Source organism: Theobroma umbraticum, unplaced genomic scaffold (assembly GCF_002168275.2).
Source record: "Theobroma umbraticum cultivar Fairchild unplaced genomic scaffold, ASM216827v3 scaffold_55.0, whole genome shotgun sequence".
In the NCBI taxonomy this organism is placed as follows: domain Eukaryota; kingdom Viridiplantae; phylum Streptophyta; class Magnoliopsida; order Malvales; family Malvaceae; genus Theobroma; species Theobroma umbraticum.
Window position 1 is genome coordinate 1,199,846 of NW_018397270.1, and position 21,160 is coordinate 1,221,005.

The 21,160-nt window shown below is 30.7% G+C and overlaps 1 non-coding gene across 1 annotated transcript; it reads left to right on the plus strand.

Annotated features, from left to right (window-relative positions):
* The first annotated feature begins 18,593 nt into the window (after window positions 1–18,593).
* Window positions 18,594–18,700, plus strand: LOC149526532 (small nucleolar RNA R71). The gene has a single exon (XR_016351908.1). It is a non-coding gene; the product is annotated as a small nucleolar RNA R71 (small nucleolar RNA).
* Window positions 18,701–21,160: the final 2,460 nt, after the last annotated feature.

Consider the following 21,160-nt stretch of genomic DNA (forward strand, 5'->3'; position numbering starts at 1 on the left):
GTTGTACGAGCTCTTTGAACAATATGCAAGCAACACTTGTGCATCAAGTACATCTTCTCACTCAATGAGTAATTTGCCTAAGTCGGAGGGGAAACTAAACCCAAGGGATCAAAGATCTTTAGAGTAAGTTTTGTATCTTTGCTTATTCTTATTACATGAAGAATTTATGTTAGTTTATTTATGTTTTGATATTTTTTTTTTTGCCTATGTATTTAAAAATTGTAGGAGTTCAAAATGTTTCAAAATGAAATAATTTCTATTGCTGGAAAGTCTGAGTTAGATGTTTATTTAGATGAGGCAAAGCTTGATTATGAAGTGTTTGAAGACTTGGATGTACTTAATTATTGGAAGGACAATGCTAAGCGCTTTCCTGATCTTTCTGTTATGGCACGAGATGTATTGAGCATTCTGATTGCTACGGTAGTATCAGAGTCTACTTTTAGTATCGGTGGTCATGTTCTCACCAAGTTTAGAAGTTCCCTCCGTCATGAAAATATTTAAATGCTTGTCTGCATGAAAAATTGGTTGCATGGCTTTTCTTTAGCTACTGATGGTATTGTTCATTTTATATATTTCAATGTCTTTAATCTTTACTTATTAAATTAATAATTTTAGTTAAAATTCAAACTCATTATATCTTTTTTTTTATGGCAATGAATATTAGATGATAATGATGAGGACTTGGAGACATCATTGCTGTCCAAAGAAGACTCAAATGTTTTGATTGAGGATGAAAATTGAGAAGAACATAAATTAGTCTTGAAGTTTATAAATATTTGATTATGTATTTATGTAGTTATGTTGATGGGATTGTAGTTTGTGTAATTGTGTTAAAGATTGAAATTTTATTTATGTTTGGTGTAATATATTTGCTTATTTATATATGGTGTATTTTATTTGTTTGTAACATGTTTTTATTATTTAATTTATGGACTAAATCATGGCATAGTTTTATTGATAAAGAGTAAAAATAAATTTTTTTTGAAAAAAATGGGCTAGCCTAGCCCAACCCATGGGCTAGTAAAGGTGGGCTGGGTTGAAGATTTAATAACCCATATAAAAAATGGGCTGGCCCGGCTTAACCCATATTTTTTCAGCCCATAAGGGTTGTGGCTAGGATGGACTCGGCTAGCCCATATTGACAGGTCTAAGGACAAATGAGTGGTTCATGAAAAGAGAAATATAAAGGATCATGCACGTTTTCGTTAGTTTTAGGGAGAGAAGATGTTTTCATTGTTGAACTCATCGATTTTTTGAATGAATTTATTAGTTTCATTCTATCCTTTCAACATGCCTATTAATGTTTAAGCTCATCGAAAAGAGCTTTCGATTGTCTTTGATTGCACAATCGGCTACGTGTGTGGCTGAAACGAGTTTTCTTATTTTATTTTACCGTTCGATGTAGAACTATCTTTCCCAAGTCTTTTACCCATTGTTTGCATATATGGTATCGAGCCGATAAGGTATTTTTTTCTTTTTCTGAAATCTCTTGCATTGATTTTTATTTTCATTTTATCTTGCTTTTTTATTCCATTGTTTTAGCCTTTCAGTACATCTTGCTTTCTTGACTCAATTGTTTGTTCTTTCTGCCTTTTCTTGTAGGGTTTTTTGTGGGTGCATTTTGAATTGTGTTGGTGTGGGTTAGCTTTCGAATATCATTGTTCTACATTTCTGTTGTTGTCTTTTGAGAATTCTCTTTTGTGTTTGGTGGTAATGTTCCAATCTAGGGTTATAGTCTAGCAGTTAATACTTTAATTTTGAGTGTATATTTGGTTTTGACTCTTTTGCCCAAAACAACGAATTTTGTTTGATTATTCTTAATGTTTACTAAATGTAGTTTACAAAGTTAGAGAACAAATTTGCTTTTATTATGCCTTAGGTTTTTTGAAATGTGTTTACAAAGAATATGTTATTGCTAACTGATAACTCTATTATATAGAGTTATCTTGTGCACTTTTGGAATCTAAAATTGAGTTAAGTCCTTTAGTTTTAAGTAATCTATTGATAATTTTATGCTTAGTAGTAGTAATTTAATTTATATAATGGCATTTATCATTTATGCTATGTTAATCAATTTCTTGTTAAAATTCCTCATTTCTGTTTCTAATTAATTGATTTTTTAATATTGAAGGATGTGCAAGTACTTAGAACTTAAATGGCAAAGGATGGTGCAAGTAGCTTAATAAAGGCCTTACTGCAATATTTTAGCCTAACTCTAGCTACAGAACTCTAATCGGCATGATTCTTGAACTAACGAAAAGTTAAGAGGAAGAGCTACAAATTTGATGTTTAGCACATCACTTAGTTCGAAAGGGATCATGGTGAAAAATGTGGAGGAAGTTGACTAACTGTACTATACTATAGTCAATTTTTACATAAGCTTCGGCACCTAGGTGCTAAATGCACTATCCAGCATGTTAAAACAAGCCATAAAACAAAACCTTGGGTGTCTAGGTGCCAACCTTGAGGCACCTAGATGCCGACACATAATTCTACACATTTTTTGCCATTCGATTTTATATCAAATAACCATCAAAGGGGTATAAATACAATCATTTTTTAGGGCTAAAGGGGAGCATTTGGAGGAGCAACTTCAGAGGCAAAAGGGAGCTTTCCACAAAGAGAAAAGAAAAGGAAAAAGCTTGAAAAAGCTATACCAAAAGAGTTTTCTCTCACTAGCTTTATTTTTCTCTCTTTAAAACTCCTAGTATAAATGCTTAGTTTTGCTTAAATTTGTTATGGGTTGTTGAAATGTTAAGCTAAACTTTTCTTTCTAGGATTATGGTGGATATTACTATATAGTTTAATTGCTTGATTGACTATTACTTATTTTTATAAAATATTTAGTGTTTATTCAATTTTGTACTTATTTCTCATTTTATTGACTGATCACCAATAGGATGTGTATAGGTTTTTAAATAATACTTGACAAAGTTAGTCTAAAAAGACCATAGTTTGGGTAGTATATGATCATTGCAAGCAGGAATTAGTTGGATGATTTGCTGATAGGGTAGACATACACCTATTAATCATATACAGTCAATTTATAGGATTTATACTTAAGGAATTTAGCTTAATTAATTAGCTATAGACATATAGAGAATTAAATTAAGTTATGCCATAGTACAATAGCTAGATGGAGAATCATACATGCTTAAGGATCCTAGGCTAGCATTAGTTTTCCATAAAAGTAGATAATTAGTCAATCTTAAGTCCAAATGAAGCATTAATTGAAACCATAATCCTAAGTACTTCCCTAGTGTTTTCCAACTCAATTTACTTGCATTTTTTTTTAACTTAGTTCACTAATTTAGCCTTGCTACTTTAATAGTTTTTTTCATTTTCAATTAATTTCCATACTAGATTTCCTTAGATAAGATTAGATTGCCTAATTTTAGTAATTAGCAAGAATTTAGATATAATTCCTTATGGAGATGATAACTTACTCACTATTATATTACTTGTTAACCATGCACACTTGCATGATATTTTACTAATTTGATAAAAGTTTTAAAGCAAATTATCTTGATAAATTAGAAAGTATAACAAGTTTTTTACGTCGTTGTCGAGGAGTTTTGTCTTTATTTTTGTTTGCTAATATTAATACTAATCAAGCTAGCCTTAATTCAACCTTTATTTTCTTTATTTTCAAGTACTTTTGGTTGATGAATAATTATACTTATCAGTGGTCATCTGAATAATTTGTGCCTATATGGGTTGCTAGTGATTATGAATTTGATGCAATCACACTACAAGAAAACAGGTTTTTCTGACTAAAAAAATTCCGTTGAAAATTTCTAACCAATTTCCAATGGAATTCCAAAAGAACTTTAATTTGATTTTTTTCAACGGATTTTCAACAGATTTCCAATAGAATTTTTCCAACGAAATACTTTTGTTGGAAATCTATTGGAAATTTCTTTTTGTGCAAAAACAAAAATTTAATCTTGCCAAACTTTTTGATGAAATTTTCAACGGATTTTCATCGAAATTTTTCAACGGAAAATAATCTGTTGGAAACCTATCAAAAGTTTATAGCACCAAAAAAGATTAAAAACCACTAAAAAACTAATAGCAACAGAAATTTTCCAACAGAATATTTCGTTGAAAAATTCTGTCAGTATTACTATTTGTAAAAAATTTTATTCAAAATATATTAAAAATTTTATTAATCTCTTATAAGAAATATATTAATAAAATTAAATATATACATATTGAGTTTTATAATATTAAAACTTTAAATATGTTTTTCTTTGCTTATTATTTTTATATGTTTTCAAAACATGAATTATAAATTATAAATTATAAATTAATAATTTCAAATTCAATAATGATATAAAATTAAAAAATTATAAAAATAACATAATAAAATTTTAATTTTATTAAAAGAATGATAAAATCTAATAATATATTAAACAATAACTAATAATACTTTAGGTACATATTAATATTAGTTAATATAAATTAAGAAAATAATATATATAGTAAACTTATTATATAATATATCTAAAATATATTAATTTATTATATGTATACAAATTTTGAATCATAACAATAGAATATATATATACATATATGCTTGTATTAACATGAAATTACAAGTTATCTATTTTAAATGATATAATTTTATAAGTTAATATATATATACATATATGTAATATATATAATATTAAAATCCAACATATATATTAATATGTTATAATTATTACACCTATGTGTATATAACTTTATAGTTATATATGTGTTAATTATAATATACATATATCTTTTGGTAGTGAGATTACAATAAATTTTATTTCTATGATTATAGTTAACAACTTTATTAGTTATTACCTTAGTTTTTATAATATATTGTTTACAATTAGTTATTAGTTATACAAATTTTATAATATGCATATATGTATATAGTGTTTTCTTTTATAAAAGTTCATAACTATATTTATATATTTAATATAATTCATATAATGATAAAATAAACTTTCATAAAAGAGAACACTATATACATATATGTATATATGTAATTTTAAAAAAAAAATTGTATATATGTATTCATGTATATTTATACATATACATATACATATATATACACATACATATATATATAACAACAATATGTTATTATATGTATAATTAATTTGTATATATATTATTAATATATCATTTATACATATTATATTAACCAGATACATTATACATAATATATTATATATGTATAAATAATTTATTAATATTACTAAATTATAAATAAAATCATTATTAATGTTTATATAATATTATGTATAATATATATACGTAATATAATAAAGTTTATTACAAATATATCATTATTAAAGTTTATAGTTTTACAATACATATGTAAAAATTTTATTATCTTTATCTCATGTGTAAATTTCAAACATTTAAAATCTTTGCCATTAATGCCAACCGTCCATATTGCTCAAAATTACATAATATTTTACATAAAACTATTTCAATTTAAACCCTAAAAATAATCCTAAATGCTCTTTCCCAAAATACTATAGATCTTCCCTCCTCTTTTTACCTCCGGCTAAATCGATTTAACCTAGTGAACTCCAGCTCAACCCAACTCCTTCACAGGTTCTTCTTGGCTGCGTCATTGCTTTCTTTTTTCCTCACAAACTTATCAACCCAACTCCCTCTATTCAAAGCTGTCAAATTGGGAAAACCAATTTCTAGGTTTTCAACTTTTCTTACATAAAAATTTTCTTTGGTTAATTTTTTCATTTAAATTATTAATCTTAATCTGAATATTGCTCATGCTTTTCCTTTTTACTATGGGTTTTCTACCTTTGATGAAAAGCTTTGCTGAAGATTTGGCTATCCAGCTCGTGCCTTTGTTTTCACTTTTGTCTTGTTACAAGCTTTTGGCAGGTATCTTCATTTTCCCCTGTCAAAAGTTATTTAGTTTTAACATGTTTCCTTAATCTTGCTTATTTGCAATTCTTTGAGCAAGTATGGTGTTGGATATTGTTTTATGAAGGATTTAATTAGGGGATTTGGAAATGTGACTTGGAATGGTGTTAACCCCTTGTAAAACATATATAGGTATTTTAGACAAAATGATCAAACCTTGGACTAAGAATACCTTAGACAAAATGAATATTAAAGTTAATTGAAAAGCGTTTTAAGAAACTAATTGCAGCTTGTTATTTAAGAGATTAGTTCACCATTTTACTAAGTATCTTTTCTTGATCTCATTAATGTACTTGCAAAGTGGAAGTTCATGTCAACTGTATGAGTTAATGCATTCACAGGAAATGATATCAAATTAAAGAACTTAGAATTATGCTTTTGATGTATAATAAATTCCTTGGATGTTGATGCTTGTTCTTTTTTCTTTCTCTAGATTCTGACATTGCCAAAGGATACATTAGTCTATCATGAACATGATTACAAGGGATTCACTATATCAGCCATTGCTACTTCCTTTTTTTAGTCTATGTTCTTTATTGAAACAACTCTTATGTCAGATTTTATTTTATCTAGGTTAATACTATGGGAGAAGAAAAGCTCTATAATCCAAGACTCGTAAGGGATTAGGTGATTCTTTTGGCCACACATGCCATAATCCTCTCTGCTTTTAATTATAAAGTCAAATTTTCTCTTGAGATTTTGATTTTTTCAGTAAATGTATGTGATGGACATGTCATTAGACAAGTATGTGTCAATTGTCAAAATGAAGCAAATAAACATGTCTCCATTGAACTCAACCAAATAAAAACAAATATTCCCAATTTCTTGGGACAAATTCCATAAAGACATATTTGAAAAGGAAAAAAAAATAAAAAGACATGAAGTAGTTTTTTCTTTTGGGAAAAAGAGGGAGGAAGGAAATGCACGAAGAACAACATAAATGTTGCTTGTTGTGATAACAATGGCCACGCAACTCTAGTAATTTCAGCACTTTGCTTTGACCATCTTGAGCAAATAGAAGGCTTTGCCTTTTTGTTAAATCATTCCAGTTTATTAGAGTACCTCGTAGATGAAATTTTCTCATTGCAACAACCTTCCTTACTATGTTTTTACCTTTTTATAGCTCAACATTAGTTTTGTTTTCCCTTTCCTTGAACTATCCAACATTTCTTAATGCCATTGTAAAATTATCCTTCTAATAGAAAACAATGAAGTAACTTTTTCTTAGATGAAATTGAGGCATTTTATCAATATGATATAAAAAATGGACATTCTATATAGATACTTTTATGTAAGAAATTATATGTATAATATATGATTTGTTTAGAGAAGAATTATAATCTTTGGTGTGTGTGCTTGCATTTTTAAGTTTTGAGAATCATCTTGTTTGGTGCTTAAATTTTCAACAGCACTAGACAGTTAAACTGTCTCTACAAGACAATGCTCCTAATTAGTCTTAGTTTAATTTACCTCATTTACAGTATAGGAATGGCTGATTCTTGTGTTGGTAGTATGTATAGGATTTGAATTTTTTTTTTCTAATTATCGATTATATCATTTATGTATATCTTTTCCATTTACACTTGAGACATAATTTAGTCATTATTTCATACCCTTTATCTCTAACAGTTTTAATTTCTAACAATTTTGTAGGAAACATTTGAGAAAATCATGGAAAGTAAGCAAACCTTTATTTTACTTTTTTATAGGCTGCTTTTTTCTTTGTACAACTATCATTGAATCATGTAACTGCATATGTTTTACAGATTTGAATATTCCATATCCAAAAATGATTGATGTAATTGTCTTACAAACATGCTCTGTGGTTTACAAGATCCTGCAAAGCCAGTTCAAGCTGCACCAAAGTAGATATAATCAAGTATAGTTGTACAACACAATTAGATGAAAGGATGGCTATTTGCAATGAATTTTGAGTGTCATGATCTATGACTAAAATGTATGGATATGTTTAAATGTTCTACTTATATTAGAACATGTACTAAAGAAACATTTTTAACAAGAAATGTACTTTAATAGAGGCAAAATTAGAATTGAGGAAGCTATTTTCTACTTCTATAAAGAGCATTTACTTTTGTTACAGGAGATGCATTCCGTGGGAAATGCATTTCCAACGTAAATTTTGTTGAAAATTTTTAATGAAATTTTTTGTTCCATCAAAAATTTCCAATGAAATTCGGTGGAAAATGCTTTTCCAACAAAAATTTCGGTGGAAATTTCCAACAAAATTGCTACAATACAGTCGACAGTATGCATTTTTTCCAATGAAATTTTTCAACAGAATTTTTTGTTAGAAATTTTTGATGAATTTCCAACGGAAATTATTTTCGACGATGCTTTTACCAACGAAATTTTCAACGAATTTTTCCATTGGAAATTCGTCAAAAAAATAAATTTTCAATGAAATTTTAACTTTTTCCAACTAAAATTTCGTAAAACAAAACCATGTGTTTTGGTAGTGTCAGTGCTTTGACCACCCAAATAGATGCATTTTCTCATAAAATTGACACTTGGGGTAATGTTTTTCAGAATCCTTTGTGACATGCGAGCTTTTTAGAGATAGGCATTCACGTGATTGCTGTGCAGCCTATTATGAATCAACGCAATTTGATAGAAGCTTCAATGAGAAATAAAACAATTCATACTCCAACAATTACAACTCAGGGTGGAATCATCCAATTTTTTCATTGAGTAATGATCAGGGTGCTACATATTCATCATAGCCTATTCATCATCAGGGTGCTAAACCTAAGAAGAAGCTAACTTTGGAAGAGTTGCTTAGGCGACACATGGAAAATATAGATGCAGTCATTCAAAGTAACGAAGTTTCAATGAGAAATATTAAGACACATGTGAGTCAACTTGTTTATGACATCAACAATAAGTCTCTAGAAACTTTACCAAATGAAATTAAGCGTAATCTTGGAAGGGAAGAATGTGATAAGCATTTGGATGAGGTAAATGGCAAGAATGTGGTAGATGATGTAGATAAAGTAAATCTAGAGAATACTTCCAACAAGCAAGTTCAAGATGAAGAAGTTAAGTAAGAGGAGGAAGTATCTACACCACCACAAGTCAAGCCATTTCTGTTTCTCATTCCTTCTTTGGATATAGTTTATGAGTCTTCTAAGGAGGTTGTTGTTATGGAAAATCCAAAAATAACTTTTTAAAGTTTGTTTGGTTCAAGATGCAACAACAAAAGATAAGGATGAAGAACTCATAGATGTTACACATGTTTTGAAGGCTATACCAAAAGTGCATTATTCAAAAAGAACTCAATTGGAGAAGTTTGGTGTAATTCAGTTTATTACACTACCTTGGGTTGAGCAAACACCAAATTTTAAGTTAAAACCACTACAACCTCATCTTAGAAGGAGGCTACTTTCACACCTCAAGCTTTTTCCATGCAAACTCAATGTTATAACAAGGGCAATAGAGCAAATGCTACATGCTTATATAGTACATATGGGGATGGACACATCAAGCTTTCCATTAATGCAACAAGATCCCAATGCCGATGAAGAGGGAAATGAGGAAAAAAGGAAGAGTGAAACTAGGGAAGTTTTCTTTCATTAACTTTTATTAACATTGGGGATAATGGTAAATTTAAGTTTAAGGGGGAAGTTTAGAATTTTTAAACTTTGCTTTTATTTGCTTGTTATATTTCTTGCTTTCAAGTTTCAAGTTGGTTTAAGTTAGCTTGTTTTAATTTTTGAAAATTTTGGATTTGATAATTAGTTGCACCAATGGCTTAGATATACTTATCCAATGAAGAAAATTAGTTATGTTGTTATCCTATGCTTTTAGTAAATATGAATATTTTTTAAGCATTATGTTGAACTTGTTGTTAAGTAACATTGGAGAATGTGAATTTCCATCAAACCGAGCACATGTTTCATGTTTGGAATAATTGTGTATATTTAGAGAATGTTTATGCAAGTGTTAATTTTTGGAGAAAGTCTTGAGTTTCAAAATTTGTTTTAATTTCTCTTGAGATAAAATCCTTGGCTACACTTAGATAGGGAGATAACTTAGGCCATCTTTAGACCGTTTGAGTTTTTTAAGCCTACCATATACAATTATATCCTTAGTCACTTTTTTTTAATCAAAATTTTCTTTTTTTTCATTAAACACTCAGTAAAGAGCCTTAACCTATAAATAAAATTCTCACTTTAACACCCTTCACTCTAAGTATATAGATTATTTTTAGGAGATGTATTAAGCTCAGTAATGGTGAAAAAGTTATAGAAGTGAAGTTGGACTCCAAATTCAAAAAGTTGTAGAGAACTCACCACACTACCTAACATAAAATGACATAAGTTTGGGGGTGTTAAATTTTGATGAAAGAAAAGAAGAAAAAAAATGAAAAATCCAAAAATAGAATAAAGTGTTTGATGAATAAAAAGGGAGGATAAATTGAAGAAAAGGGTGTGATTAGAAGAAGTGAAAAGTAAAGCTTACTAGAGATCCTAGAATAATCATATGCATAAGGTGATTTAAGTTACATTTAATCTTTTATCATACCTTGACCCTAGCCACACATTACAAGCTAGATAAAGTCCTCATGATCCTTAATTAAGTGTTAGTCTACACTAGTGGAGAAAGAGATGAAGAGTAAACATATGAAACTCTTGTTTAATTTGAACTCTTGCATGAGCATAAACATATCTAAATGAAACAATTTTCATTGCAAGAAACTATACACACACACATGAAATTCCATTGAGAAATGAACTTACAACCTATTGAAATGTGAACTTGAATAACATTTGTGCTTTGCTTTGAATTGAGGAAATAAGACAATTTACGAGGAATTAAAAGTGATCTTTGGATTAATGCAATCGATTTATAGTTTAATGTTTTTGATGTTCATGTTTCTTTCTTTGTTTTCAAGTTTTACTCAAGGATTAGCAAAATATTAAGTTTGGAGGTATGATAACTATTTTATATAGAGTTATCTTATACATCTTTGGAATCTAAAATTGAGCTAAGTCCTCTAGTTTTAAGTAATCTATAGGAAACTTTATGCTTAGTAGTAGTAATTTAATTTATGTCATAGCATTATCAGTTATGTAATTTCAATGAATTTCTTATTAAAATCCATCATTTCAGCCTCTAAATAATTGATTTTCTGATATTGAAGGATGTACAAGGACTTGGAACTCAAATGGCAAACGATGGTGCAAGTAGCTTAAGAAAGGCTTCCGAACATGCTGCAATGTTTTAAGCATAACTTAAGCTATAGAACTTCAATCGACACGATTTTTGAACCTATAGAAATATAAGAGGAAGAGTTATTTGATGCCTATCACTTCACCAAATTTGGAAGGAATCATGGTCCAAAATGCAGATTATAGTTAGTGTTGAGAAAAGCTTTAGTGCCTAGGAGTCGAATGTACTGTCGAGCATGTTAAAACAAGCCACAAAACAAAACCTTGGGTGCCTAGTCACTGACATGTAATTCTACACATTTTTGGCTATTCGATTTTACATCAAATAGCCATTAAAAAGGGATAAATATAATATTTTTTAGCATTTTCGCCGATGTCTAGAAATCGGGTTCCCAGACTTGCACGTTACAATAGGTCCTTCAAGATCCTATGTGAGTTGCTATTAAAACTAAACCCATAAGTAAGTAACCCATGTTGAAAATCTATAGAATGGATAATAACAATGCACATAATATGATCCCTAATCCAATCATCATTATTGGAGGGAGGCACAATAACATAGCAAACGGTGATTCCCATCCACTAATCGCCATCATATTGTAAATTGGGAGGCAGTTGTATCATTATGAACATTCCTCTCTTTGGTGACTAAACCATTATGTTGAAGAATTAATCTTTTCTGTGGTAGTTGAGTAGTTGTTAAATGAGAGGAGTCAATAGTATTTAAAGAATGAAGCAGACTTGACAATTGCCAAAACCAATGTAGTTTGGTATTAATGGTGTTATTTCAAATACAGCCAGTTGAGTTGTTTCATTTTATTTCTTGTGTTTAGTATACGACATCATCTAGTGTCATATTTAGTCTTTGATTGTTTGTGTCATTAAACTCATTTGTTGGTGTCATTTTGTTTTGACTGTAGGCCTAGCGACCATATCTATTAAACTGTTACTTAAGCACAAAAACCAATACATGAATTTCTATGCTTGGTTGACCTGTATTGAGTTTATTTTTCCTAGATCACTAGTTTGTTATTGTATAGATTATAAAACCTTCAATGAAAGACATGACTATTTAAAAGAGTGGGAAGAATTTAAATCTATTCTCCCTTTCAGTTGAGAGATTTTTTAGATTCACTTTCTTTGTTTTCCTTTGTTTCCTTCATATTCAATGCACTTTCAAATTTCTTTATGGTATTAGAGCAATATTTTTTAGGGACTTTTCATTCATTTGTTGTTTTGGCTTTATGGAGATTTATTGTAGAAGAAGTGAAGGAAGATTAAATGGCTATAGTTGGGTTTTCAACTTCAACACCTTTTATTTTCTTTGGCTAAAACTACCAAATTTGGGCTGTGGAGATGAGATCATATTTAAAGGCCTTTAACTTATGGGATGTAGTTGAGACAAGAGAGCTCATGGTTCAAAGGCATGCCATTCCAACCTTGGCACAGATCAAACAACATAATGAAGATGCAGCTTCAAGGTATAAGGCTTTATCTTGTTTTTAGTCAACTGTTTCTGATTCAATTTTTGCTTGAATAATGAATTTTGATGATCCTAAATTAGTTTGGAATACTTTAAAAGAAGAATTTCAGGGTAATGAAAGAACTAAAATGATTCAAATCCTGAATATATCTAGGGAGTTTGAGTTGCTGAGAATGAAGGAGACTGAGGAAATCCATGAATACTCTGACAAAGTGTTGAAAGTTGTAAATCAACTGTGATTGGTAGGTGAGGAAGTCACTAAACGGAGGTTAGTTAACAAGTTCGTGATAAGTCTTCCAGAGAGATTTGAAACTAATCTCTTCTTTGGAAGATTCTAAAGACATGATTAAAGTCTCAATTAATGAGCTGATTAATGCTTTGTTAGCTCAAGAACAAAGGAGAACATTTAGAGCTTATTATCTGGTTGAGAATGCCTTAGTTGCACAGATTAAGAATTTAAAGGTGAAGTCGTTTAGTGCACAAAAGAATAAAGCTCAAGGTAATAAATTAAGAGATGGCAAGTTGAAGAAAAAAGAATGATAGATTCAAACCATGTCCACATTGTAAAAAGAAGAATCATACTAGCAAATATTGTTGGTATAGGCCTAATGTGAGATGTAGATCATGTCAATGGATAGGGCATGTTGAAAAAGTGTGCAAGAATAAGAAATCAGATAAAAGGGTACTATTGTAGTGGTTGAACAAACTGAAGAGAATTAAAAAGTGTTGTTTATGGCTACAATGGGAGATAATACTAAGAAGAAGAATATCTTGCTAATAGATAGTGCATGCTTTCGTCATCTCACTAGCAAGAAGAATTTGTTTACAAATATTGACAAAACTTTTAAAGCTTAGGTCAAAATTGAAAATGGAGACTTATTGGAGATTTGTGGTATTGGAACTATTGCCGTAGACACTCCATCAAGTATAAAACATATCTCTGATGTGTATTTTATTCCCAAGGCTAAGCAAAATTTATTAAGTGTAGGGCAACTAGCTAAGAACCACTATGGTTTATTGTTTAAAAATGATCACTGCACCATTTTTGATCCTGTTGGTAATGAGTTGGTATCTATGGCTATAAAGAACAAATGTTATCCATTGAATTTAATGGAAGTTGAAAATATTGCTCTTTATAATGACGTTAATATGTCTAAATTGTGGCATAAAAGGTTAGAGTTCCTTGTCTAAAATGGCTACAAGTGACATTGTTAAAGGTTTGCCAAGCATTACAAAACCAGAAAAGCTTTGTAAGGTTTGTCAGTTTCTTAAACAAACTAGAAAACCATTTCCTAATGAGAATAGATGAAAACAAGCAAGAAATTGGAACTAGTTCATACTGACATTAGTGGCCTAATGAAAACAATTTCACTAAATGGTAGTAGAGACTATATAATCTTCATAGATGATTTCACCAAGTATTGCTTGATATACTTCTTGAAGAAAAAATCTGAGGCACTAAGCTACTTCAAGAAGTTTAAGATTGCAGCTGAGAATTTCTCAAGTAAGAGAATTAAGACTTTGAGAATTGATAATGGGAAAGAGTATACACCAAATGAGTTTGAGCAGTATTTAGAGTTTCTGGGAGTTTAGCATCCATTAATCATTCCTTTTAGCCCACAATAGAATAGAAAAACAAAAGGGAAAAAAAGAACTCTTTCTGAAATGGGGAGGTGTTACTTTATTAGATGAATCTTCCAAAGGTGTTTTAGTTTAAAATAGTAAATACTGCAAATTATATCCTGAACAAGACATATACAAGAGTTTTGGAACAGAAAACTTCTTAAGAAATGTGATTTGAGTACAAACCATATGTTTCTCATCTAAGAACTTTTGGTTGTTTATGCCATGCTAAGGTTCTCGATGAAAAAAAAAGACCAAATTTGATTCCAAATCAGTCATGGCACTAATGGTTGGATATAGTGAACCATCTAAAGGTTGTAAACCCTATGACATTGAGTTGAATAAGGTTTTTGTCAGCAAAGTTATGTGCTTTGATGAATGGCAAAGTGGAAACTGGGACAAAACTTTAACAGAAACAGTTGACAAAGTTATTATTACTCATCTAACTTATGTTCAGGATGGTGATGGTGATTACTTTGACATAGAAGATGATAGTAAGGTTGTTAAAGGGTTAAGAACACTAATAAATATCTATAGCAGGTGTAACATGGCAATAACTGAGCCTACCTATTATGAAGAAGCTAATTCAAAAATGCATTAGAAGTTTGCAATGGATGCTAAAATGAGTATGATTGCTAAAAAATGGGACCTGGTTTTTAGTAGATGGACTTGTAAACAAGAACATAATTGGTGTAAAATGGATTTACAAAACCAAACTAAATCTTGATGGTTCTGTAAATAAGTAGAAAGCAAGTTTAGTGGTCAAGGGCTATGCACAGGTGTATAGGGTTGATTACAATAAGGCTTTTTCACCTGTGGCTTAGTATGATACAATTAGAATGATTACAGCTTTGTCAACAAAGGAAAGATAGAGAATTTATCACCTAGATGTCAAATCTGCTTTCTTGAATGGTTTTCTCACAAAAGACATTTATGTTGAGCAACCTGAAAGGTATGTGGTAGAAGGATCTGAAGGTAAGGTTTGCAAGCTTGTTAAAGTTTTGTATGGACTTAAGCAAGCACCAATGGTTTGGTATGAGAGAGTTGATGAACACTTCAAGAAGCAAGGCTTTCAAAGGAGAGTGAATGAGTCTACTTTATATGCGAAAAGTATTGAAAGATTTGTGTTACATATTGTATCATTTTATGTTGATGATCTTCTAATAATTGGTCCTGATAATGATTACCTATCAGAATTTAAGTCTTAAATGATGAGTGTATTTGAGATGACTTATCTAAGTTTAATGAGTTACTTTCTAGGCATGGAAGTTGTACAAGCCAATGATAGTGTGTTTTTACATCAAACTAAGTATGCTAAGGACTTGCTTAAAAAGTTCAAGATAAGTTCCTGTAAGTCAATAAGCACTCCACTATCACCTGGTGCTAAGTTCAGCAAAGAAGATGGATGTGTTAAGACTAATGGTCAAATCTACAAGAGCATTATAGGTTCAATTCTTTACCTATCTACTATTAGACCTGATATAATGTTTGCTAGTTATTTGATGTCCAGATTTATGCAAGATCCTTTTGAATTTGACTTTATTGCTGCAAAAAGGATCTTAAGGTATGTTTAAGGTACTGTAGAATTTGGTCTGGTGTATAAGAAGAAAGAAAGTAGTTAACTAGTAAGATATTGTGATAATGATTAGGTTGGTTCTATTGATGATTCAAAAAGCATAGGTGGTTTATGTTTTTCTTTTATTAGTGTTGTAATCACTTGGAATTTGAAGAAGTAGGAAGCTGTAGCTCAATCTTCTACTGAAGCAAAATACATTGATTGTGCAATTGCTTCTAATCATGTTGTTTGGCTGAGAAAGGTAATGACTAATTTAGAGTTCAAGCAAGCTAAAAAGACACTTATCTATGTTAACAATTAGTCAACTGTGGCTATTGCTAAGAACCAGATTCAACATGGGAGAACCAAGCATTTTAAGGTCAAGCATCATTCTTTAAAGGAGGCTATAAAGACAATAATATTGATCTTCAGTATTGCCACTCTGATGAGCAACCGACTAACATTTTCACTAAAAGTTTAAGCAGAGAAAGTTTTGAGTGCTTAAGATCATGCTTGGGAGTTTTCCAAATCAAAGATTATGGGGAGAGTGTTGAGAATTAATCTTTTCTCTAATAGTTAAGTAGCTATTAAATGGCGAGAGTCAACAATATTTGAAGATTGAAGAAGACTGTGACAATTGCCAAAAATGATGCAGTTTGGCATTAATGGTGTTAGTGTCAAACACAGCTTGTTGAGTTGTTTCATTTTATTTCTTGTGTTTAGTATACGACATCATCTAGTGTCACTTTTAGTCTTTGATTTTTTGTGTCAAAAAACTCATGTTTTGGTGTCATTTTGTTTTAAATGTAAGGCCTAATGGCCTTGTCTGTTAAGTTGTTACTCCAGCATAGAAACGAATATATGAAATTTTGTGCTTCGTTGACCTATGTCGGGTTTATTTTTCCTAGATCACTAGTTTGTTATTGTAAAGAGTATAATGCCTTCAATGAAAGACATAACCATTTAAAAGAGTGGGAAAAATTTGAATCTATTATTTCCTTCAGTTGAAAGCTTTTCTAGATTTTCTCTCTCTGTTTTCCTTTGTTTTCTTCATATTCAATACACTTTCAAGTTTCTTTAAATTCAAAGATTTCCCTTCTAGGAATAAGAATGTCAAATATTTTCTTTGCATTTGCAATTGCTTATAAAACAAAGCCTCGTTAGAAAATACACATTTTGCAACAAAAATTATTTTGAAAACCTTCTATATGATGCTTGAAGTTTGAAAATTCATAATTAGATATTCGAATTTTAGTTCAATTAGTTTGTTTGAAATCTTTTAATAATGGTGTTAATCAAATAGGTGACATGCCACAAAATAATCAATAAGAATGCATGACATGTCTAAACATACTACCTCATTTTAATTTTTTTTAAAAATTTTTTTAAAGAAAAAAGAAGAAAAATGTTTTTTTCCTAAAAATTTTTATTTCTTAAATAAAAAATAAAACATTTCAGCAAATTCAAAACATAAAAAAATTTAGTTTTCTTACAAATTTTATTTTTCAAATTTAAAATAAAAGATTTTTAAATGTGAAAAAAAAAACAAAAAGAATATATTATTTTAAAATAAAAAATAAAAAATTGACGTAATATTTTAAAAAAATCATAAACTATTCAAGAAAATTCAAATAAAATCATATATTTATTACGTTAAATCAAACCTTTATTCTCAACTAACTAAGTCTTTATAACTAATAATTGATTAAATATTGTTAACCAAATTATCACGCAGTACTTATATGGCATACTTGCGCTGTATTCCTCAATGAATGCCATTGTCTTGTATTCACCTAGTTTCCTCTTCTCTGTCAAGATATCTTTCAAAAACTTAACATATGAAGGCATCTTTTTTAACGCTTCAGCAAGAGGGATGTTGATGTGGAGCTTCTTGAATACCTCTAAAAATTTCGTAAAATGAGCATTTAACTTTTGTTTATAGAAATGTTGAGGATATGGAAGAGGAAGGTGTGTTACTAGTGCATCTTTGACTTGCACTTGATTGTATTAATTTTCAATTGGCTTCCCTTGTGGCATTTCTTGCTTACTATTATTGCCAACCTCTTTCCTACTCTTAAGGAATACTACCATGCAAGGTTCTTTGCCTTCCCTCCTGGGATTAGGTTCAATATTACTTGGTAGGGTTCCTTGAGGTCTATTGTTGACAACATTAGCTAATTGCCTTACTTGAATCTCAAGATTTTTCAACGAAGCTGCCTAACTATAAATAAAGGCATTTATCTTAGCCATTTATTACATGAGCAATTCTTCCATGAATGACTTCTTTTCTTGCACTGGGGGTTTAGGTTGTTGTGGAAAACTTAGAGGAAAAGTCGGTCTTGGAGCTGATAAGAGGCCTTGATTGTTGTTCTAAGAGAAGTTAGGGTGATTCCTCCACCCAAGATTGTTTGTGTTTAAGTATGGATTATTTTGCTACTTATTCTCTTCAAACTGCACTAACTCCATACTCATATTGACATTGATTGCTTGAATGCCCCTCAGCACAATAATCACAAGAAATAAAGGGACTCTATATTGAATGGACTCCAAAAGAATCAATTTTCTTAGTGAAAGCTGCTACTAGAGCAATCAAAGCATTAATGGCATCCAACTCATAAACACACGTTACCCTCCTTGGCAATACCTTTTTAGAATGCCATTGATAAATGTTAGAGCCATCTCTTCCAATAGATCATAAGCATCATCAATCAACTTAACTATGAAAGTGCCACCAGCTACAAAAACAATGGTAATCCAAATAGGATATAGTAATCTATTGTAAAATGTTTGCTCTTACAGCCATTTGGGTAAACCATGATATGGGCATCTTCGAAGCAAGTCCTTATAACTCTCCCATGCTTTGTGTAAAGATTCAGAATGCAACAGCATGAAAGAAGTAATATTGTTCCTTATCTTTGCAGTCTTCAAAGGAGGGAAGAACTTGGTTAGAAACTTTTATGCAAGGTCATCCTAAGTAGTGATAGACCCAGTGGGAAGAGAATTTAACCAAACTTTGGCCTTTTCTCGCAATGAGAAAGGAAACAGCCTCAATTGAATGGCATCATCAGTGACCCCGCTATGCTTGAAGGTGTCACAAATCTCTAAAAAATTAGAAATATGCACATTGAGGTCATCATTTGGGAGGCCTCCAAATTGAATAGATGTTTAGATCATTCGAATGATGGCCAACTTAATCTCAAAATTGCTAGCTTGAATTACTAGCCTTTGAATGCTTGGATGAAGTCCTTGGACTAATGGAACAGCATAATCCCTTGATGATCGGTTATCCACTACATGTCCTTGAATTTGTTGCTCACCTTGATTCTCAGGCATTATATTTGATTGATTGGAGTCTTGAGAGTTTTTTCTAAGTAATTTTTGAAAAGTCTTCTCAATTTTCGGATTACAAGGGACAATTTCCAAGCTCTTTACTTTTCTCATACACTAGCCAAGAAGTACTTGAAAATAAAGAAAACAAAGCTTTCATTAAGACTAGTTTCCTTGATATTAATATTAGCAAAAGAATAGAAAAACAACTCCTAATAACAGCACCAAAAACTTGTTGCTTGCAAATTTATCAAGACAAATTGCTTTAAAACTTTTATCGATTTAGCAAAACATGATGTAAATGCACATGGTCAACAAATAATATCATAGTGAGTGAGTTATCGTCTCCACAGGGAATTGTATCTAACTTTTTGCTAAATACTAAAATTAGGCACCTTAATCTTATTCAAGTAAATCTAATTTCAAAATTAATTAAAAATGAAACTAAAGTAACAAGGCTAAACTAGGGAATTAATGCTAAAATTGCTAGAGTATCAGTGAAATAAAGCCTAGGATTGTGGAATTACTCTACCTATTATTTGAATTTAATCCCCCACTTTATACTTATGCCAATGGGTTGGTTGCTACCCTCAAGTCCAAATTTATCTATTAGTCTCTGTCAAGATGTTGTAAGCAAACTTATCATAATTAATTCTCCTTATGTCTATGTAAATTAATTAAGGTAGGTTTATTAAGTTTATGCTCTAAATTTAGTTACACATGGTATTTCGGTATATTTCTATCCTAATGTAACGACCACTCCTCAATCGCTACCGGTGTTCAAGTCTCGCAGGAGATCTCGTCAAGTCCCGAACAAGCCTTACTTAAAACGTTAGTTATTATCTTATAATCATACCATCAATCTATGAAAATTATTTTGATCTGTAAACTCTATGTTATAAAAAGCAAACAATACTTGTATAAACTAAGTAAACCTTTAATTCACATAATCGTACAAATGATACATCAAGACTTAAAATCTCTAAATGTACATTTGAATGGACACTAGTGTCTAATTTCGTAACAAATTACTCTATGCAGACTCGACCTCTAGCAGCAGAGCCACTCGGAATAAAGTGCTATGAGATGCCTTTACCTATCCGTGGTGGGCTAAAAATGTCGATGAATACAAGCTAGGTTGAACCACTATCTGCAAAGGGAAATAAAAGGGGTGAGTCTCACAGATTCAGTGATCATTGGCTCTGTGAGTAAGGCATAGATGGGAAATAAGCATAAGGTAGGTAAGTTGAATAATAAAACCGTAATAATCAAATCATGATCTTGAGAGACCAAATCATTAGTAGGACAGTTGTACCTTGTAAAAAAAATGACATAAATCATAATACAATATTTCATTTGGCAAAATAGTGCCAAAAACAATGTTACGAAATCGAGTTCGAACATCAAAAACATTGATTGCCATACAAATGTGAGTAACAATATAAAGTAAGCATGCTCCCAAAATATGTGGCATATAAAGAAATCATAGTGTACGGCCATGTAAAACATCTCATGTTTGTCAAATAAGCACTGAAAGCTTTTATTCAACTAAGGGAGCTGCAAAGAAATCTCAACTCTCCACCATGTAAAAGAGTATGCGTTAAAAACTCACAAGGCTCTTGAGTAGGTGAATATCGTAATCACCCGTGGATCCATTCCACGTAATGACATCCGGGAGCTCTGCTCTACCGGATCCCCATAGCCATGGCAGTCTCGACTATGTGGCCAACATTGGAGAATCAAGCGGTCACAATCGTGAATATCACTTGTGGCCTAGCCACATATAACAACCCGTGGCCTTGCCACGTATATCACAAACTATGGCCCTAGCCACGTTTAACAGCCCGTCAGCGACCCAAAGGTTCTCTAGCTAGAGCTCACTTGTACACAAGGGTCACACTTAACCGAAGTGATAGTCGGCCTACTCTCGATGTTCTCGGTTTATCAAAACTATTTTTAAAACCAAATCGGGTTTTATAAGGATTTTCTTTTTATATCCTTTCAAATCAAGGTTTGATAACTCCTTTGAAATTACTTTTCAAGCTAAAT